Here is a 14,920-nt window from a genome sequence, read left to right as displayed (position 1 = left end):
CAAGATACATCCAGGAAGAATCAAAATAACCTTCCTCGCCCACACCGAGAATCTATAACCATGCTCCCATCTTTTTCTTCTGCCAGTGTCTCTGTGTATTTATGTTTGTCTGGATAGTATATAAATCTTATACTTGGGGTTCTTCTTGACGAGGCTCCTCCTTTTTTTTGCTTATATATATATTTTTTCTCTTGTCATATACTTTTATCAGTCTTTTTGTTTGTCTGTTTTTGTTTGTATACGTCATAAACCTTACCCTGGGGCCCATTTGGGCTGAACCTTCACTTTTATCTTCCCTTTTTTTCCTGTCTCTCTCTCTCCCTCTTTTTTCTTTTTCTTTTCTTTTTTCTCTCATTTGGGTGGGGAATCCTGAGTGCTCAGAAGCGTTCCAGGGTGCACCTTGACTGCACCACGGTCAATACATCCAGCTACATCTGTCCAGTCATCTCTCACCAAAATGACTAGGAGGAGGAATCCCCAACAGAAGAAAAATACAGAGGATGGGCCTTCTGCAACAGAGCTAACGGCTATCAACATAGACAATATGTCAGAAAGAGAATTCAGGCTAACAATTATCCAGGCAATAGCTAGGTTGGAGAAAGCCATGGATGACCAAACAGAATTGATTAGGGCAGAATTGAAAGCGACCAGAGAGGAGGTTCATAATGTTAGGGCAGAGCTGAAGGCCACCAGGGATGAGGTTCACAACGCTCTCAATGAGTTCCAATCTAATCTAAATTCTCTAAAAGCTAGGGTAACTGAGACAGAAGATAGAATTAGTGATCTGGAGGACAAACAAATAGAGAGAAAGGATCAGGAGGAAGCCTGGAACAAACAGCTTAGAAGCCACGAAAACAGAATCAGGGAAATAAATGATGCCATGAAACGTTCCAACGTCAGAATTATTGGAATCCCTGAAGGGGAGGAGAAAGAAAGAAGTCTAGAAGATATAGTGGAACAAATTTTTCATGAAAATTTTCCCAATCTTGCGAATGGAACAAGTGTTCATGTACTAGAAGTAGAAAGGTCCCCCCCCCAAGATTATAAATTCAAAAAAAACATCCAGGCACCTCATAGTAAAATTGAGGAATCATAATTGTAGATACAATCTCTTGAAAGCTGCTAGGACAAAGAACCTCCTTACATACAGAGGAAAGCCCATCAGAATAACGTCAGACCTGTCCACAGAGACCTGGCAAGCCAGAAAGGGCTGGCAAGATATATTCAGGGCACTAAATGAGAAGAACATGCAGCCAAGAATACTTTATCCAGCAAGACTGACATTCAAAATGGATGGAGAGATAAAGAGTTTCCAAGACCGGCAAGGCTTGAAAGACTATGCAACCACCAAGCCGACACTGCAGGAAATATTAAGGGGGGTTCTATAAAAGAGGAAAAATCCTAAGAATAGCATTGAACAGAAATATAGAGACAATCGACAGAAAGAAAGACTTCAAAGATAACACAATGTCAATAAAAACGTATCTCTCAATAATCACTCTCAATGTGAATGGCCTAAATGCGCCCATAAAACGACACAGGGTTGCAGATTGGATAAAACGACAGGACCCATCCATATGTTGTCTACAAGAGACCCATTTTGAACCTAAAGATACACCCAGACTGAAAGTGAAGGGATGGAGAAGCATCTTTCACGCCAATGGGCCTCAAAAGAAGGCCGGGGTAGCGATTCTCATATCAGATAAATTAGATTTTAAACTAAAGACGGTAGTCAGGGATACAGAAGGACACTACATCATTCTTAAAGGGACTATCCACCAAGATGATCTAACACTTGTAAATATCTATGCCCCCAATATGGGAGCAGCCAATTACATAAGAAAACTATTAATCAAAATAAAGAGTCATATTGATATGAATACATTAATAGTAGGAGATCTTAACACGCCTCTCTCAGAAATAGACAGATCATCGAAGCAGAAAATCAATAAAGAAATAAGAGCATTGAATGACACATTGGACCAGATGGACCTCATAGATATATACAGAACATTCCACCCTAAAACAACAGAATACTCATTCTTCTCAAGTGCACATGGAACCTTCTCCAGAATAGACCACATACTGGGTCACAAATCAGGGCTCAACCGATACCAAAAGACTGAGATGATTCCCTGCATATTCTCAGATCACAATGCTTTGAAACTGGAGCTCAATCACAAGGAAAAGTTCAGAAGGAACTCAAATACCTGGAAGCTAAAGACCACCTTGCTTAAGAATGCTTGGATCAACCAGGAGATCAAAGAAGAACTTAAACAATTTATGGAAACCAATGAGAACAAAGACACTTCACTCCAAAACCTATGGGATACAGCAAAGGCGGTCCTAAGGGGGAAATTCATAGCCATCCAAGCCTCCCTCAAAAAAATTGAAAAATCCAGAATACACCAGCTGTCTCTACACCTTAAAGAACTGGAGAATCAACAACAAATCAAACCAACTCCACACGTAAGAAGGGAAATAATCAAGATTAGAGCAGAGATCAACGAGGTAGAAACCAGAGATACAGTAGAACGTATCAACGAAACTAGAAGCTGGTTTTTTGAAAGAATCAATAAGATCGATAAACCATTGGCCACACTAATCCAAAAGAAAAGAGAGAAAGCCCAAATTAATAAAATTATGAATGAAAAGGGAGAGATCACAACTAACACCAAGGAAGTAGAAACAATCATCAGAAGCTATTATCAACAGTTATATGCCAATAAGCTAAGCAACCTAGATGAAATGGATGCATTCCTGGAAAACTATAAACTCCCAAAATTGAACCAGGAAGAAATTGACAACCTGAATAGACCGATATCTAGTAACGAGATTGAAGCAGTGATCAAAAACCTCCCAAAAAACAAGAGCCCAGGACCTGACGGATTCCCTGGGGAATTCTATCAAACTTTCAAAGAAGAAATAATACCTATTCTCCTGAAGCTGTTTCAAAAAATTGAAGCAGAAGGAAAACTTCCAGACTCTTTTTATGAAGCCAGCATCACCCTGATCCCCAAACCAGGCAAAGACCCTACCAAAAAGGAGAATTTCAGACCGATATCACTGATGAATATGGATGCTAAGATTCTCAACAAGATCCTAGCAAACAGGATCCAACAGCACATTAAAAAGATTATCCACCATGACCAGGTAGGATTCATCCCTGGGTTACAAGGATGGTTCAACATTCGCAAATCAATCAATGTGATAGAACAAATCAATAAGAGAAGAGAGAAGAACCACATGATCCTCTCCATTGATGCAGAAAAAGCTTTTGACAAAATCCAGCATCCGTTCCTGATTAAAACGCTTCAAAGTATAGGGATAGAGGGAACATTCCTGAACTTCATCAAATCTATCTATGAAAAACCCACAGCAAATATCATCCTCAATGGGAAAAAGCTTGCAGCCTTCCCATTGAGATCAGGAACACGACAAGGATGCCCACTCTCACCACTCTTGTTCAACATAGTATTAGAAGTCCTAGCAACAGCAATCAGACAACAAAGAGAAATAAAAGGTATCCAAATTGGCAAGGAAAAAGTCAAACTCTCTCTCTTCGCAGATGACATGATTCTTTATATGGAAAACCTGAAAGACTCCACCTCCAAACTACTAGAACTCATACAGCAATTCAGTAATGTAGCAGGATACAAAGTCAATGTCCAGAAATCAGTGGCTTTCTTATACACTAACAATGAAAATACAGAAAGGCAAATTAGAGAATCGATTCCATTTACTATAGCACCAAAAACCATAAGATACCTCGGAATAAACCTAACCAAAGAGGTTAAAGATCTGTACTCGAGGAACTACAGAACACTCCTAAAAGAAATTGAAGAAGACACAAAAAGATGGAAGACCATTCCATGCTCTTGGATGGGAAGAATAAATATCGTTAAAATGTCTATACTGCCCAGAGCAATCTATACTTTTAATGCCATTCCAATCAAAATTCCACCAGTATTTTTCAAAGAGCTGGAGCAAATAATACTAAAATTTGTATGGAATCAGAAGAGACCCCGAATTGCTAAGGAAATGTTGAAAAACAAAAATAAAACTGGTGGCATCACGTTACCTGATTTCAAGCTTTACTACAAAGCTGTGATCACCAAGACAGCATGGTACTGGCATAAAAACAGACACATGGACCAGTGGAACAGAGTAGAGAGCCCAGATATGGACCCTCAACTCTATGGTCAAATAATCTTTGACAAAACAGAAAAAAATATCCAGTGGAAAAAAGACAGTCTCTTCAATAAATGGTGCTGGGAAAACTGGACAGCTATATGTAGAAGAATGAAACTTGACCATTCTCTTACACCGTACACAAAGATAAACTCGAAATGGATAAAAGACCTCAACGTGAGACAGGAATCCATCAGAATCCTCGAGGAGAACATAGGGAGTAACCTCTTTGATATCAGCCATAGCAACTTCTTTCAAGATATGTCTCCAAAGGCGAAGGAAATAAAGGCAAAGACGAACTTCTGGGACTTCATCAAGATAAAAAGCTTCTGCACAGCAAAAGAAACAGTCATCAAAACAAAGAGGCAACCCACGGAATGGGAGAAGATATTTGCAAATGACAGTACAGATAAAAGGTTGATATCCAGGATCTATAAAGAACTCCTCAAACTCAACACACACAAAACAGATAATCATATCAAAAAATGGGCAGAAGATATGAACAGACACTTCTCCAAGGAAGACATACAAATGGCTACCAGACACATGAAAAAATGTTCATCATCACTAGCCATCAGGGAGATTCAAATCAAAAACACATTGAGATACCACCTTACACCAGTTAGAATGGCCAAAATTAGCAAGACAGGAAACAACGTGTGTTGGAGAGGATGTGGAGAAAGGGGAACCCTCTTACACTGTTGGTGGGAATGCAAACTGGTGCAGCCACTTTGGAGAACAGTGTGGAGATTCCTCAGGAAATTAAAAATAGATCTTCCCTATGACCCTGCAATTGCACTGCTGGGTATTTACCCCAAAGATACAGATGTAGTGAAAAGAAGGGCCATCTGTACCCCAATGTTTATAGCAGCAATGGCCACGGTCGCCAAACTGTGGAAAGAACCAAGATGCCCTTCAACGGATGAATGGATAAGGAAGATGTGGTCCATATACACTATGGAGTATTATGCCTCCATCAGAAAGGACGAATACCCAACTTTTGTAGCAACATGGACAGGACTGGAAGAGATTATGTTGAGTGAAATAAGTCAAGCAGAGAAAGTCAAGTATCATATGGTTTCACTTATTGGTGGAGCATAACAAATAATATAGAGGACAAGGGTAGATGGAGAGGAGAAGGGAGTTGAGGGAAATTGGAAGGGGAGGTGAACCATGAGAGACTATGGACTCTGAAAAACAACCTGAGGGTTTTGAAGGGGCAGGGTGGGAGGGTGGGGGAACCAGGTGGTGGGTATTAGGGAGGGCACAGATTGCATGGAGCACTGGGTGTGGTGAAAAAACAATGAATACTGTTACGCTGAAAATAAATAAAAAATTTAAAAAAAAAAAAAAAAAAAGAAATTAAAAGCCTGCTGGGCTGAAGCCTTTATTTGTTGGTGCAAGACTTTGTTTTTCCTGCCTTGGTCATGGAAGCCCATACAGAAAAAGAGATCAGAAACTTAGTTTGGAATGCTGAGCCCCCTACATGGAGAGCAGCTGTTCTATAGAATCCCAAAGTCCTGTGATGGACTTTATAGGAATGAGAAATTAGCTTTTGTTAAACTACAAGGAAGGGAGGGAGGGAGGGAGAAAGGGAAGAATGGAGGGAGGGAAGGAAGGGAGGGAGGGAGGGAAAGAAAGAGGGAGGAAAAGAAGGAAGGAAAGGAGGGAGGAAGGGAGGTGAAAGAAGGAGAGAGAGAGAAAGGAAGAAGGGAAGGGAAGGGGAAGAGGATATAAGAGAACTTAAAGCCTGGAATAACATCAAAAAGTTCTATGCCACTCTGCAAATGAGAGCTGGCAAGGGCAAAATGAGAAAGTCTTCATACTCAGCAAAGGGGACTGTACATCCTCTATAATGAAGGCAATGGTATCACCAAGGCCTTCAGAAACATCCCTGGAATTAATCTACTTAATAAAAGCAAGCCAGACATTTTGGAGCTTGCTCCTGGTGGGCATGTGGGAATTTTCTGAGTCTGGGCTGAAAGAGCTTTACTCAAGTTAGACAATCTGTATGGCACTTGGCATAAGGCTGCCTCCCTCAAGAGTAACTACAGCCTTCCCACGCACAAGATGCTTAATATAGACTTAACAGAACTTTGAAAAGCCCGAAGATCCAAAAAGCCCTCTGAGCACCATTCAAGAAGAGTTGTTGCAGAGTCCTAAAGAAGAATCCACTGAAAAACCTGACAATCATGTTGACGCTAAACCCACGTGCAAAGACCACGCACTAGAACACCATTATTCACCAGGCCAAGAATCATAAGTTTCAGACAGATAAGAAGCTGAACCAGATGAGAAGGGGGATCCAGGTAAGAAGCTGTGGGAGCAAAGAAAGGAAAGAAGGCTGTTCATGTCTAGAAGCAGAAGAAACATTTGGTGGGAAAAAAGGCTGCCGCTACCAAGAAACCAGCAGCCAAGAAGAAGCCTACAGAAGAAAAAAAGGAAAGAAAAGAAAAGAAAAAAGAAACCACCAAAGAAGAAAAGAATCCTGCTGCATAAACTTTAATTTGCTTACTCCATAAATGTCAAATCATTATGGGCAGCTAATTTTGAATAAAGACCTGATCAAAGGCAGTGAGAAACATGGAAAAAAAATTTTTTAATGTTTTCATTTTAATCTACACACATTCAATTCAGAAACTAAAATTCCCTTTAAGAAAATGAGAAGGAAATAAATAAAAATGTGTCTGGTAAAACTGAGACTTCTTTCTCCCAGAACACTGTTTTTAAATGTGGTCCTCCCAACTAGATCCATCAGAGATACTTAAGGGAACTTGTTATAAACATAGATTCTTGAGTTCCATCTCTGATACACTGAAGCAGAATCTCTGGGTATGGATACTGGGAAAATTTCATTTTTTAAAAAAGATGATTCTCACGCAGATTTAAGATCGAAATTACAAACTAGGAGAAAGATTTTAGGTGAGTGACACACATGGATCTATTAAGATGCCTGACAATCAGGAGACACTCAAATGCAGTCTGCATGAATCACATACAATCATTTGTTTTCTTATAGGGTAGTTTTTTGAGGTATAATTCACACAACACAAAATTTAACTTCTCCAAATTGAGTTGAATTTTAAGTTGAATTAAAACTTAAAAGTGAATAATTTTCGTATATCGAGTTGTGAAACCATCAACACTATCTAATTGGAGAACACTACCATCACACCAAAAAGGACACCCACACCCATCAGAAGTCACATCCTCTCCCTACTACTCAACATTCCCAGGCAATCTCTAAACTACTTTCTGTCATGATGAATTTACCTATTCTGGACATTCCATAATACCCAGATATGAAATGTTCAGATAAATGAAATCATATGGTATATAGTCTTTTGTGACTGACTTCTGACATTACACTTAGTGTAATGTTTTTAAGGTTCATCCATATTGTGGCGTGTTTTAGTATTTCATTCCTTTTTGTTGCCAAGTAACATTCCATCATATGGATATATAACATTATGTTTATCTTTTCGTCAGTAGATGGAAACTTGGATTGTTTCCACTTTTTGGCTTTTATAAATATGCTGGCATGAATGTTCATGTATGAGGTTTTTGTGTGAACGTAACTTTTCATGACTATTAGGTAATTAGCTAGAGTTAACTCGCCAGGCTGTAAGGTAACTTCATGTGTAACATTTAGAGGAATTGTCAAACTGTTTCTCAAAGCAGCTGTGCTGTTATACATTTCCACCAGCATTACCAGTTTCTACCAGTCCTCCCCAACAGTTATCATCTGACTTTTCAATTCCAGCCATCCTCATGGGTATGAAGTAGTATCTCATTGTAGTTTGATTTCCATTTCTCTAATAACTAATGATATTGACTATTTTCTCATTTGCTTATTGGCCATTTTCATAACTTCTTTGGAGAAATATCTTTCAGGCCCTTCGCCCATTTTTAAATTGGTTTGTTTTTTATTATTGAGTTATAAGAGTACTTTATACTAAATACAAGTCCTCTAGCAAATGTAGGAATTGAAACTACTTCTCCTATTTTCTGGGTTGTTTTTTTACTTTCTGAATAGTGTCCTCTGTAGCACAAAAATTTGTAATTTAATAAATTCCAATTTATCTAATTTTTCTTCTCTAATTTGTGCTTTGGATATCCTATTTCAGAAAACTTTTTCTAACCCGCAGTCAGAGATTTACACCTATGTTTTCTTCCAAGAATTTCATAGTTTTAAAGTTTTATAGCTTTACATTCAGTCTGTGAACCATTTTGAGTTCATTTTTCATGTAATGTGAGATAGAAGTACACTTCATTCTTTTACACATACCAGTTGTCCCAGCATCATTTGTTGAAAAGATTTCTTCTCTTAGTGAATTGTCCTGATACACTTGTCAAAAATCAGCTGACCATTATGAAATTTGTAATAGAAACTCTCAATCCTATTCCATGGATCTGTATGTCCACCCTTATGCCAGCACCACACCATCTTGATTACCATTGCTTTACAGTATGTTTTTAAATTAAGAGCGTGTTCCTTAAAAAATTAGATTGTTCTTTATTTGTTTTGGTTATTCTGGGCCCATTTTATTTCCATACAAATTTTAGGACCAGCTTGTCAATTTCTGTAAAAACAGATGCACAGATTTTGATAGAGGTTGTGTTGAACCTTTAGATGATTGGGGAGTATTACCAACTTGCCAATATTGTCTTCTAATCCATTATCATTTGACTTTATTTTGACTTTATTTTGGTCTTCTTTGCTTTCTTTCATCAATGTTTTGTAGTTTTAGTGTGCAAGTCTTACACTTCTTTTGTTATGTTTATTCCTTATTTTATTCTTTCTGATGTTTTATAAATGGAATTGTTTTCTTAATTTCACTTTCAGTTATAGAAATTTCTAGTGTATAAAAATGTAATTTATTTTTGTGTAATAGATCTTATATCTGTAACCATGCTGAACTTATTAGTTCTAAAAGTTTTTCAATGGACTTAGATTATCATTTTCAAGGTTTGTGTTGTGTTTTTTTTTTTTTTAAGATTTTATTTGTTTGACAGAGATCACAAGTAGGCAGAGAGGCAGGCAGAGAGAGAGGGGGAAGCAGGCTCCCCATTGAGCAGAGAGCATGATGTGGGGTTTGATCCCAGGACCCTGCAATCATGACCTGAACTGAAGGCAGAGGCTTTAACCCACTGAGCCACCCAGGCACCCCTCATTTTCAAGATTTTTAAAAGATAAATCTAAGTCCATTTTTAAGATTATCTATGTTCAAGATCATAACATCTGCAAATAGGAACAGTTTTACATCTTCCTTTTTCAATCTGTATGCCTTTTATATCTTTTCTCTTGTCTAATTGCCCTGGCTAGAACAAAATAGTCCAATGTTGAATAGAAGTAGCAGGACTGGACATCTCTGTCTTGTTACTGGAAAGCATCCATAGTGTTTTACCATTAAGTATAATGTAAATTGTGAGCTATTTATAAATATTATTTATCAAGTTGAGGATATTCCTTACTATTCTTAGCTTGTAGAGTGTTTTTTTTTTTATCATGAAGGTTTGCTGGATTTTGTCAAATGCTTTTTCTGTATTTATTAACGTGATCATCAAGTTTTATCTTTATTTTGTTAATACAGTATATTATATTGATCAATTTTCAAACATTAAACCTGCTTTGTGTTTTTGAGATAAATCCCAGTTGTTCATAGGTATGATCCTGAGCTTACCTTGTCCAAAAGACACACCAAGGTAACAGCTACCTTTATGCAATTAACTCTGAAAATGACTTAAAGACTGGCACTACAGGCTTTCCATAGCTAGTTGCAGAGAAAATGCCACACTAAAAAGGGTAGGAGGGGCAGAGATGCCATTAGGAACCAACCCCAAGAGTTACCAACAACAAATGGCAGGGACAACACAAGCAAAGAGAAGCAAGAGTATCAGACCCCATACTAGGTATCCCCAGGACTGAGAACTGCACTGGGAAGACAAGTCCTCATAATATCTGGCTTTGAAAACTAGCAGGGCTTAACTCTGTGAGATTTAAAAATCAGTGGGCTTGACTCCAGGAGAGCTGGAGGGCAATAGGAAACCAAGTTCCTGCATTTAATAGCCAACGTACTAAATAATTCAGTCCAAGACACAGCACAAAAGCAGCACCTGGAGTATACATAAAGGAAATTTATTAGTATCAGAGTGCGTGCCAGAGGGGCAAACACCTGCAGATTTCTACAGGAGCAAAAGTGTTAGAGGGCACCATTTCTCCTCCTCTCCCCAAGCCTAGATAGCCAGACATTTGCAGGAGCCAGGGACAACACTCTCTATCTACCTTAGCATCTCATACCCTGACCTGTTGTTCCTCTGTGGCCCCACCCCAATGCACCCACCTCAGCAAGCAGCTCTCCAAAGTGCCTCCTACTCTACGACATGCATCAGGAAGCCTCAGCCAGGACCAGTGCCACTCCAAAGGGACTCCTCCCCTGAGGAGATAGAGGAGATAACTACACAACTGTATACCCTGTTCCTGCAGCCAGGCCTCTTAGCTGGCTATGCAGAGAGCAATCCCTATCATTCTGTGGGCCTACAGCCATGGCAGAAAGGCTAACTATAGATGGCTATGCTGCCCGCTGGTCTCTTGTACCAATGAATGTACAGCAGCCAGGCCATTCAACAGTACAGGGAACAAACCATGTTCAGTGTACCTACAACAGACAAAGCAGGCCACTGAAGCCAGCTGGGCTTTAAAAAGTCATGGCTTAGACACAACAGGAGAGTCCACAGAGCCCACACAGGGGACACCCCTGGAATGCCTGATTCTGGTGGCTGGGGGAGATTGCACAGTAAGGTACCACAACACCTCTTCTACACAAAGCCACTATTTTCAAGACCAGGAAACATAGCTGACCTTTCTAATATATAAAACAAACACAGAGAGTTAGACAAAATGAGGAGACAAAGGATTATGTCCCAAATTAAAGAACAAGACAAAATCAACAGTAAAAGAGCTAAATGAAATGGAGATAAGAAATATGCCTGATAAAAAATTCAAAGTAGTGGCCATAAAGATACTCACTGGATTTTAGAAAACAGTGGATGAACTCAATGAGAACTTCAACAAAGAGATAAAAAAATTTTTTGAAAGAAAGAAAAAGAAAAAGAAAGAAAGAAAGGAGAAAGAATCAGTGTGGGGCACCTGAGTGGCTCAGTGGGTTAACCCTCTGCCTTTGGCTCAGGTCATGATCTCAGGGTCCTGGGATCAAGCCCCGCATCAGGCTCTTTGCTCAGCAGGGAGCCTGCTTCCCCCCTCTCTCTCTCTGTCTGCCTGGCTCTCTGTCTACCTGTGATCTCTCTCTGTCAAATAAATAAATAAAATCTTAAAAAAAAAAAAAGGAAAGAAAGAAAGAACCAGTAAGAGCTGAAATATTCAATAACTACAAAGAAAAAATACACTAGAGGGACTCAAAAGCAGAGTAGAGGATGCAGAATGGATCGGTGATGTGGTAGATGGGATAACGGAAAGCAACAAAGCTGAGCAGCAACAAGAAAAAGTAATAAAACATGAGAATGAGTTGAGGGAAATTCATTAAGAATAATAACATTCAGATCTTGGTCAAGATGGCGGAGAAGTAGCAGGCTGAGACTACATCAGGTAGCAGGAGATCAGCTAGATAGTTTATCAAACCATTGCAAACACCTACAAATCCAATGGGAGATCGAAGAGAAGAAGAACAGCAATTCTAGAAACAGAAAATCGACCACTTTCTGAAAGGTAGGACCAGCAGAGAATTGAATCCAAAGCAACAGTAAGATAGACTGCAGGGGGAGGAGCCAGCTCCCGGCAAGCGGCAGAGCAACGGAGCACTAAATCAGGACTTTTAAAAGTCTGCTCCACGGAGGGACATCGCTCCAGAGGCTAAACCGAGGTGAAGCCCACGCGGGGTCACAGAAGGATCGGGGGTGTCTGAGTGTTGCAGAGCTCGCAGGTATTTGACCGGGGAAGCCGGCTACAGAGACAGCCAAGGAGTGAGCTCTCAGCTCAGGATTACCTTGAACCGGTCACAGGCTGGGTAAGCTCGGAGCACGGTCAGAGGCCAGGGAGACGGGAGTGATTGGGCTCTTTTCTCTGAGGGCGCACTGAGGAGTGGGGCCCCAAGCTCTCGGCTCCTCCAGGCCAGACTGGGAAGCCGCCATTTTCATTCCCATCCTCCGGAACTCTACGGAAAGCGTTCAGGGGACAAAAGCTCCCAAAAACGAACCCAAGCTGATTACTTAGCCCGGCCCCTGGTAAGGGTGGTGCAATTCCAATTCCAATTCTCGGGTAAAGACACTTGAGAATCACAACAACAGGCCCCTCCCCCAGAAGATCAACAAGAAATCCAGCCAAGACCAAGTTCACCTACCAAGGAGAGCAGCAGAATTCCAGAGGAGGAGAAAGCAAAGCACGGAACTCATGACTTTCTAACCATGATTCTTTAGTCTTGCAGTTAATTTTTTTTTAATTTAATTTTTTTTCTTCTGCTAATTTTTTTTTAACTTTTACTCTTTTCTTTTTTAACATTTTTTAACTAGTTTATCTAATATATATATTTTTTTCTTTTTATATTTTTTCTTTATTTGTTTTCTTTTTTTAATTTTTTTTTTCTGAACTTCTTTTTATCCCCCTTCCCCCCCAACGATTTGGGGTCTCTTCTGATTTGGTTAAAGCACATTTTCCTGGGGTCATTGCCACCCTTTTAGTATTTTATTTGCTCCTTCATATACTCTTACCTGGACAAAATGACAAGGCGGAAAAACTCACCACAAAAAAAAAGAACAAGAGGCAGTACCAAAGGCTAGGGACCTAATCAATACAGACATTGGTAATATGTCAGATCTAGAGTTCAGAATGACAATTCTCAAGGTTCTACTGGGCTCTAAAAAGACATGGAAGATATTAGAGAAACCCTCTCTGGAGAGATAAAAGCCCTCTCTGGAGAAATAAAAGAACTAAAATCTAACCAAGTTGAAATAAAAAAAGCTATTAATGAGGTGCAATCAAAAATGGAGGCTCTTACTGCTAGGATAAATGAGGCAAAAGAAAGAATTAGTGATATAGAAGAACAAATGACAGAGAATAAAGAAGCTGAGGAAAAGAGGGACAAACAGCTACTGGACCATGAGCGGAGAATTCGAGAGATAAGTGACACCATAAGATGACACAACATTAGAATAATTGGGATTCCAGAAGAAGAAGAAAGAGAGAGGGGAGCAGAAGGTATATTGGAGACAATTATTGGAGAGAATTTCCCTAATATGGCAAAGGGAACAAGCATCAAAATCCAGGAGGTGCAGAGAACCCCCCTCAAAATCAACAAGAATAGGTCCACACCCCGTCACCAAATAGTAAAATTTACAAGTCTTAGTGACAAAGAGAAAATCCTGAAAGCAGCCCGGGACAAGAAGTCTGTAACATACAAGGGTAAAAATATTAGATTGGCAGCAGGTCCACAGAGACCTGGCAGGCCAGAAAGAATTGGCATGATATATTCAGAGCACTAAACGAGAAAAACATGCAGCCAAGAATACTATATCCAGCTAGGCTATCATTGAAAATAGAAGGAGAGATAAAAAGCTTCCAGGACAAACAAAAGCTGAAAGAATTTGCAAACACCAAACCAGCTCTACACGAAATATTGAAAGGGGTCCTCTAAGCAAAGAGAGACCCTAAAAGTAGTAGATCAGAAAGAAACAGAGACAATATACAGTAACAGTCACCTTACAGGCAATACAATGGCAATAAATTCATATCTCTCAATAGTTACCCTGAATGTTAATGGGCTAAATGCCCCAATCAAAAGACACAGGGTATCAGAATGGATAAAAAAACAAAACCCATCAATATGCTGCCTACAAGAAACTCATTTTAGACCCAAAGACACCTCCAGATTTAAAGTGAGGGGGTGGAAAACAATGTACCATGTTAATGGACATCAGAAGAAAGCTGGGGTGGCAATCCTTAAATCAGATCAATTAGATTTTAAGCTAAAGACTATAATAAGAGATGAGGAAGGACACCAGATCATACTCAAAGGGTCTGTCCAGCAAGAAGATCTAACAATTTTAAATATCTATACCCCTAATGTGGGAGCAGCCAACTATATGAACCAATTAATAACAAAATCAAAGAAACACATTGACAATAATACAGTAGGGGACTTGAACACTCCCCTCACTGAAATGGACAGATCTTCCAAGCAAAAGATCAACAAGGAAATAAAGGCCTTAAATGACACACTGGACCAGATAGACATCACAGATATATTCAGAGCATTTCATCCCAAAGCAACAGAATACACATTCTTCTCTAGTGCACATGGAACATTCTCCAGAATAGATCACATCCTGGGTCATAAATCAGGTCTCAACCAGTATCAAAAGATTGGGATCATTCCCTCCATATTTTCAGACCACAATGCTCTGAAGCTAGAACTCAATCACAAGAGGAAATTTGGAAAGAACCCAAATACATGGAGACTAAACAGCAGCCTTCTAAAAAATGAATGGGTCAACCAGGAAATTAAAGAAGAATTGAAAAAATTCATGGAAACAAATGATAATGAAAACACAACGGTTCAAAATCTGTGGGACACAACAAAGGCAGTCCTGAGAGGAAAATATATAGCGGTGCAAGCCTTTCTCAAGAAACAAGAAAGGTCTCGAATACACAACCTAACCCTACATCTAAAGGAGCTGGAGAGAGAACAACAAAGAAAGCCTAAACCCAGCAGGAGAA

At 39.5% G+C, this 14,920-nt stretch overlaps 1 pseudogene across 1 annotated transcript; it reads left to right on the top strand.

Annotated features, from left to right (window-relative positions):
- The first annotated feature begins 5,912 nt into the window (after positions 1–5,912).
- LOC308352464 (large ribosomal subunit protein uL4-like) lies at positions 5,913–6,690 on the top strand (annotated as a pseudogene). The gene has a single exon. The product of its transcript is annotated as a large ribosomal subunit protein uL4-like (transcript).
- Positions 6,691–14,920: the final 8,230 nt, after the last annotated feature.

The sequence above is a fragment of the Martes martes genome (genome assembly GCF_963455335.1).
Source record: "Martes martes genome assembly, chromosome: 11".
Classification (NCBI taxonomy): Eukaryota; Metazoa; Chordata; class Mammalia; order Carnivora; family Mustelidae; genus Martes; species Martes martes.
Note: the sequence above shows the minus strand (reverse complement) of the source record. Positions and strands in the feature narration are given on the sequence as shown.